The sequence below is a fragment of the Petaurus breviceps genome, unplaced genomic scaffold, assembly GCF_028583685.1.
Source record: "Petaurus breviceps papuanus isolate PSGF00001 unplaced genomic scaffold, PetGlider_PUasm1.0 454, whole genome shotgun sequence".
NCBI classification, from domain to species: domain Eukaryota; kingdom Metazoa; phylum Chordata; class Mammalia; order Diprotodontia; family Petauridae; genus Petaurus; species Petaurus breviceps.
Genome location: NW_027186342.1, coordinates 2,538,191 through 2,546,029, shown reverse-complemented (window position 1 = coordinate 2,546,029; position 7,839 = coordinate 2,538,191). Strand labels below are relative to the sequence as shown.

At 44.8% G+C, this 7,839-nt stretch overlaps 2 protein-coding genes and 1 long non-coding RNA gene across 11 annotated transcripts in view; all 3 read right to left on the bottom strand.

The window, feature by feature from the left end:
- LOC138171669 (uncharacterized) overlaps positions 1-7,839 on the bottom strand; it is a 201,875-nt gene that overhangs the window by 145,122 nt on the left and 48,914 nt on the right. The window lies entirely within an intron of this gene.
- HOXC4 (homeobox C4) overlaps positions 1-7,839 on the bottom strand; it is a 43,622-nt gene that overhangs the window by 11,934 nt on the left and 23,849 nt on the right. The window lies entirely within an intron of this gene.
- The window catches only part of HOXC5 (homeobox C5), an 85,711-nt gene that overhangs the window by 71,890 nt on the left and 5,982 nt on the right, over positions 1-7,839 (bottom strand). The gene's annotated exons all lie outside the window — the stretch shown is intronic.

The window sequence follows — 7,839 nt, the reverse complement described above, 5'->3', positions numbered from 1 at the left end:
TCTCTCTCTCTCTCTCTCTCTCTCTCTCTTTCTCTCTCTCTCTTTCTGTCTCTCTCTCTCTGTCTCTCTCTCTCTCTCTTTCTTCCCCTCCCTCTCTCTCTCTCTCCCTTCCTCCCTCCTTTTCTCTCTCCTTCTCTCTCTCACCACTTCCACCCCCTCACAATCCAAGGGAAAAGCTCTTCCGACGTGGTATTCAGGGACTCCTTAGGCAGACTCGGAGGCAGCGGGGGGCTCCGGGTGTCACGAGGGGAAGGCTCGTTAACATTACGAAATGGGGTCATTTGGATAAAATATGATTTTGTTTGGAGGCAGCTCCACAGAGAGGAGACATCAGGCGAGTACAGCGCGAAACCGCCTAGGAAAGAAGGCTACTACATGCACTTACTCTCGTTCACTCTCACACACGCACACACAGCTCTTAATTACTCTGCACCACAGCCCCAGAGCACTAGCTCGGATCGGCTAGGAGCTTGCATTTCCCCTCCCCCTCTCACCCCCACAGTGATTTTCCTCTTTTGATCACACAAGCTCTTATGTAAACCTCAGAAATCCTATATCTGGGGAAGCCGACTTTATATTTGGAGGAAGGGGTCAAATCGAAGCAAGAAGTCCCTTGAAGAAGGAAACCTGACCTGTCTGCATACCCTGCTCCTGGTCCATGCCAACACATTCAGATTTTTGGTACCAATAGCTTCCCCCCACCCCTGTATTGTATTCATTGTTATTTGGGGAGACTGTCTTGAGGTCCGTGGAGTTTTTGTGTCTTTTGGGGGTAAAGAGGTGGGGAGAGGCAAGACAAAGTCGTCTACACAGTTAAAAAAAAAAAAAAAAAGAAGGTGAAGAGTTGGAGCAGCTTTTCCCTTGAGGGGAAAAAGGAAGTCTTTTTTCTTTCTCCACAGAAAAGTGGAAAATTCGGAAGCTAAGGGAGAATTGAAGATTATATACATAACTGTTCTAATTCTCCGTTTTATGTCTAGTGTAGGCCACGAAGTGGCAAAATGAGCACCAAAGGAGAGAGAGACACACACAGAGACATGGAGACACAGACAGACAGAGACAGAGACAGAAAGCGAGCTTTTCCGTCTAGGTGCGCTGGAGGGGCTGAGAATCAGAAGGGTTTCCTTCTCGCTTCCTCTTTAATTGGGTTTTATTGGGGGGTGAATTTGGCGCGGAGGGACAATGATGGGGACTTAGGGAGTGAAATGCCATTTAGATAGCAGGCTGGGGAGCATTTACAAAGAAAAGCTTCGGATGCCATTTCCTGGGAAGGGACCAGATCAAAACAACCTCCTCTCTGCGTTTATGACCCTGTCTCTCCTCCCGGCGGAAAAGAGCCTTCAATAAAACTTTAGCTTACACCCTATACACCCCCACCCCCACCCAACACTCCTACACCAGGAGAAAGGAAAAGCAAGGAAGTCCAATTCAGAGGTCGTAGACATTAACTACCCTCCCTACCCCTCCCTTACCCCCGATTTTCCAATTGATTAGAAAATTACCTCTTCTTCCTTTTTTAAAAGTACTTGGCTGAAAAAGATTTTCTTCAATGTCTGTGCAATCAAGAAGTCCACGGGGATTTAAGTCACAGATATCCCAACTGGTCAGCCCCCCAGGTAGGGGAGAGGAGGAGGAAGAGGAGAGTAAAGGAAAATAAAGGCTTCTCTTTTGACATTAACCCAATTTAACCAGCTATAATCATGGCAAGGACAGAAATAAACACCAAAGATCACCCAAGGGGAGAATCTGTTGTCAGTGGATTCTTCTAGGTAGGTTTGGGTTTCTGAGGCACAAAATTAAGGATTGGGAATTGTCAGAGGGATGGAGATAGGTGAGAAGGGGAAGAGAGAGAAGGTGGGAAAAGAAGGCTGGTTTAAATGGTTGGGGGGAGAACACTTAACTTCCTTCGAACTGGAGAAACTGGAATCTTTGATACCTACACAAATCTACAGGCACAAACATGCACTTGTTTACACACACAGCCACAAATGTAGAACTACAAAAAGATTTATAGTTATATATGATATATACACCCATTTTTATGTAAGCATCTAGTGCTACTTGCTGGGAATATCTCTACACATCTGTAGGCTTGAATATAAATAAACACATCCCCTTACACACAGAAACACACCAACATTGTATGCAATATATTACATTACAGACCAGATGTTATGTTTGATATCTCCAGTCACACCTGGGATTCCTTATTCTGGAATTCCTAAAGTATGTTCTAAATCAGATGTTGAGCCTGGTATTGAGTTCCTCCCAGGGTATAAGGATGCTATAAAAAAAAAAAAGAGGTGTGGGGGGAGGCATATTGGGATAGCAGCAGTGCAGAGCAGATTCAAACCCATCCAGCACACATTGGGTAACATGTTAATCTAGCATGTTTCGCAATACATTGTATACATTCTGAAAGGCATTTGTAGATAATCTAATCCAATCATTTTACATTCATGAATGAGGAAACTGAGGCTCAGAAGGAACAAACATGTAATAGGACAGATAGTAGCAGAACTAGGATTTAAATTCATATCCTTTGATTCCAAATCTTTCCACTATATCATATACTTTTTTCCTAACCAATTTTTCTTCCTAATTCCCCAGATGGGAAAAGGAAGAGTTGGATCCCTAAAGGAATAAAGAAGCACATGGGCAAAAAGATTCATCTCCACTCTCACTGTGTCCCTCACATTCCACTCCACAACAAATACTCTCTGCCTCCAAGCACTGAAGATCCTTCCAGGCCTTTACCACTGGCATAAGATACAGAAGGGAAAATCTACTGAGCAGACATTCCTAACTTATATAGGCTCCATAAAAAGAGGAAAAAGAAGGGGACTAAAGAAGGATATCTCCTTTCCATCCAATCTCCTTCCCTTGACACCTCAACAAAACTACTTTCACAGGAGGTTCCTTCATGCCCTCATTTCAAAACTAGATTCCCCCCCCCACCATCCAGTATAACCAAGGTGTTGAATTCAGAGCCTTTCTCTTGAAGAAAGACACTCTAAGGTGGTATCTATACCTACATAACAAAACCCAATAAACTAAAGCCTTCAAACAAACAAAAATCTCATCCCTACCTCTCTCCCTTCAAACCTACTAATCCTGATGGAGGGCGAAAGTTGCTTTAATTTAAACAATCCCCAGGGCCTATCTTTACTGAACTGAAATTCTCCAGATAAAACATTTCCCTGTCACAAGATCAACATGATTACCGTATTCTTCCTCTCCCTCCATTCCTCACAGATTTGCTAACTTCAGCTATCTGAAATCTAATCTGGTGATGCTGCATATTGAGGATCCAGAACCCAAGATATCTCCTCCCACCAAAAAAAAAAAACCTCACTAAATAGTAAAGAGTATAGGGTAGGTGATTAGGGAATCTGCATAAGACAGGTTTAGGGTTAAAGATTCAATCTCTCCTATCACCCTCCCTCCTCTTTTCTTCCAGGGTTTTTTTTTTTTTTACCTAATCTTTTTACCTGACCTTAGAGGTCTGTCCATGTGGGTATTTGTCTTCCCCATCCCCCCACTTAGAAAAGCAAATAAATACTGAGAACAAGCCAAGAAATGGAACAATGGACACTCAAACTTTCTCCCCACTTACTTAATTAGGACTTCTGCCCCTTCCAGAGCCCAAGAGGGGAAGAGATTCCCTTCCAGCTTGAAGAGAGATAGTTGGATAATCTCTCTTGAGGTTTTATGATGCATCTGAAGTGGGGAGTGGTGGGAAATAAGGGGTGAGAAGCAAAGGAGGGAGAGGAAGTTTTCCTTTTCTACTGGCTTCCATGACAGTCTGAAAAGGAAAAATGTTCTTGAAACAAAGTTCTGAGAAGTGGAGTTTGAATTTTGAGGCAAAGAAAGTCCTAAGTCTCTGTATCCCCCTGGGGTTTGACTACAAGACAGATATTTTGTAAACTGACTCACTCACTTTCCTTGCCTCCTCATAGATTCTCTCACACAGGCATACACACCCACATGAACTCCTGTTGAATATACTCTTAAATAGGGCACTCACACTCCTCATACTTAGACACATTCACACTTTCACACTGATATTCGCAGATAATCTCTATACACATGCATCCTGTTAGACTTGCACACACATTCACAAACACACTTTCTCTTTTAGATTGATCCACATTTTCCTCTGGATAAATTAATCTTAAATCAGGTCTTTTTTAAAGAGAAAAGGAGGGAAGAATTAACAACTCAAACGGTTGCATGGTTTACATGAGAGGGTTTATGGGAAGGAATATCCACCTGATTATTGCCCCTTTCTGGACATTCTGGCCTATCTGCTTCTCCTATCCCCAATTAATTTTAGACTTCTTCCCCCAAAAGGACCCACCAACAAAATCTTCACTCCTCACCTTCTCTCTTTAAACATTTATTTCCGCACTTTGAGTTTTACTTATTTCTACCACAAACCCTTGCCTCATCTTTGAGGACACTTTTATTTAGGTAAGTTACGAGAGTATTTCTCTCTACCCTCACTATCACCACACCTGACAACATTAGACAAAAGTGAAAATTTAGCACTTGTGAGATTAGTCTTTAAAAGTCTGCATTTGGATCAAGGGAACTGAAGGCTTCAGATTCTTCTTGCTGGTAAAATGGAATCCATGAAAGCTTAGAATCCAACACAAAAGGTCCACACTAGGACAATTCCCTCCTACCCCACCCTTCAGCCTCAATAAACCTTTAGAGTTGGGAATTCTGGAAATCAGATTTGGATCAGAGACCCATCATTCTCAAAACCAAGACAGCAGAGCTCAGGACTCCCCCAAGATAGGATGGGGGCAAATGGAGAGAGAGTCACAAAGAGAAGGCCAGCACCATTCAGTGAGTAATATGGCTCCCAGTGTTGCCCGTTGGTGAGGGCAGATTAATGTTGGGGGTGGGGGTGGCGAGTGTGGGGGACTAAAGAAAGACGGGGGGGGGGGGGGGAACAGAGAAAGAAACCCAAGGACTTTTTGTTGATTGGCTGGCGGGGGGCATGTGACCCTGCTTAGCGCATGCCTGATTGGTTGCTTGACCTCTTGCCTGGGTTAGAGACCTAGGAACAAAAATACAGGCATTCCCTCCTGCTGCAGCGAGGATACCTTGGCACCTGATGAAAGGACAGGCGGCGTTGAATGGCCCTCCTCCTATCCGGAAAGGAGCCAAGTTCATGCAGAGGTGGCTCGGGGTGGGGGAGGGGGGGACGAGAGAAAGACCAAGAAACTGTCTATTTTAGCACCTTCCTGTTTCCCTAGTGAAAGGGACAGAACCGTGAAACTGACCAGTGAAAAGTGCAGGAGGGGGGCAGTGGGAACGGGGGAGTTAAATGGGGCTACCGTGCCCAGGTAAGAGAGAAAGAGCCCAACCGAGATGGAAGAGAATCCTCGCTCCTGTTCGTGTGTAAAGCACACGCCACATCATACATGTTCCTGTGCTGTGTTTATGGCTGAGCCAAGTATTCCTACTGATGCTGCTTCTATGCCCAATTTGTCTTACTCCCAGATTTCCTGACTCTATCCTTTCCTCAAAAAGAAACTCAACTGTCCCTATCATCAAAGCCATGGGAATAAGCAAGAAAGCTAGAGTATTCGGATGAGGGGGAAGTGATAAGTGATATACCCAGACATACACTCTAGCCCAGTGCTCCAGAGAGACCTGGCTCAGTGCAACCTACCACTTCCAATTTTCGGAAGTGGGAATTAGAGTAAGAGAAGAGTAGAAGGTATGAACGGGAAAGGAAGAAGTATTGCTTCAAGCCTAAAGAGGAGACAATAAGTGGGCATAAAGTTTGGGAAGATTAGGAAGAGGGAAGGAGCATCTGAAAAAAGATGATTAATAAATGCATAAATGATTACAAATAAATTATTATTGAAGCAAGATTTGCCAAGGGGGTGATGTTGAAGGATTGCCTAATAGTTAACCTAGAGATCCCAGTAAGAGAGGAGGAGAAGCTGGGCTCCCTACCCTTCCAAGTGGAGCATTTGGAGGCTTTTATTGGCCAGGGCTCAGTGCTAAACTGGTTGGAGGCTTTTATTGGCCAGGGCTCAGTGCTAAACTGGTGCAGTGTAGTGGGGATGAAGCAGAGAATAGGAATTCTTAGAATTTACATTCCTGTTGAACCCATTTGGTGTAGGAAGAATAAGATAAGATAGACAGATAGCTAGAGTGATTTCTAAATAACTCCCTTTGGCTCTATAGCTCTCTGCCTCTACTCTCTCTCTATGCTCTCTGGGTTATTGCTTTTGTCTCTCTGGGTCTCTCTCCATCTATTTCCCTCTCCCACTTGAGGCTTTTGGTTTGCTCTGAGTCGATGCTGACACATCTCCTTCTGCCCTTCTCCCGCCTCCAACATTGCTTTGAAAATCCAGGTATCCTGCCCCCTTGTCTTTGAATAGGCTGATGTCATGTCTTTTCCCTCTTACTTCCCTTTCCCCTCTCTCTCTTGATTCCCTATTCTGCTGGTCCATTTGAGGAAGCCAGTTTTTATCTACAAACAGTTCTGACCTACCCCAGGTTCTCTGGGATGGAAAATCCTCCAGGGCATAACCTCACCTAGACTCCACGTGTGCACGCTTTTGTTACGTAGCATGTCGTGACGCATAATGGGGGGAGGGGAGAGCATGTGCTCTCAGGTGTGTGGGGACATGTGCCTCCAACACCCACACTTGTACACTCTTCTCTTTCACCTCCTCTAGTACCTCTAAGTCAGACCTTAGGGTATATCAGGGTCTACCCATCGGAACAGTGTGTTCCTGCAGAGGATTCTTTCTTCCTGTTCATTCCTTCCAGATTCACAGGTCTCACACACACAAAAAAACCAAAACCTTCCATTGAACTATCTTAGTTTCCCCAGGCTCCTGGGACCTGACCAGCCTACAAGCTAAGAATAGAAGGGAGGATCTATTAGGCAGCTTGAGTGAGTAGCTGAGAATTCGTTCTTCTTTTCTCAGACTCTACCACGACATTGAATTCTGAAGGCCAGAAGACAGCTCCTTCCTCTCCCACTACAACCCCTGTTTTGGCCTAGAGTGCAGAGGGAAGGATGAGTGAGGGTCAGGGTTATTTCCTGAGTCTTGGGACAACTCTACCTCCAACTGAGGTCCCCCTTTCCTTAGCCCATGCTGGTACTTCAGAAGTCCCCCCACCCTTGAAGGTGAAGAGAGGAAGAAAAAAAAAAAAAGAACACTCCCAGGAGGCTCCCAGCTCCACCAGGGGAAGGAAAAAACATATTATCTCCCATTCTTCCCTCCTGCCTACCTCTCAATCCAACCAGTGCTTGTGTCTTCAAGACAGCCCAATCCAGCAAAGTTATGAAGTCAACTAATTACAACCAAGGGCAAGGGTGGGGAAAGTGGGTAGGGGAAAGAGGGAAGTTTACTCTGCACTCAGATTATGAATATTCTAACAAGCAACAATTCTAACAATTCATAACTCTGTCCCTATCTAGGTTTCTCGGTCTTCCCAGACTGGGAAGGTTAGGGAAGGGAGGTAAATTCTTTAGTGACTAAATCCTCTCTTCCAGAAGTCCCTTATAAGAATAACTTGTGATTGAAAATGAGGTGGAGGGGCAGGAGTAAGAAATGAGTCAAAGAACTTAACTCTCCCCCCAGCCTTATCCTACCACCCTGCAAATACAACAGCTCTTCCCACCCAATCCCAACCCCCCAGTATTCCTTTTCTCTCTTTTCTTTTCAGGGGACCTCTTCCCCTTTCTCTCCCTTTAACTCTGCTCACAAGTAGTTGGGGGAGTTTTGTGGGTAAAACGGAGAAAGGGGGAAGAGGGAGGGGAGAGAGAGAGAGAGAGAGAGAGAGAGAGAGAGAGAGAGAGAG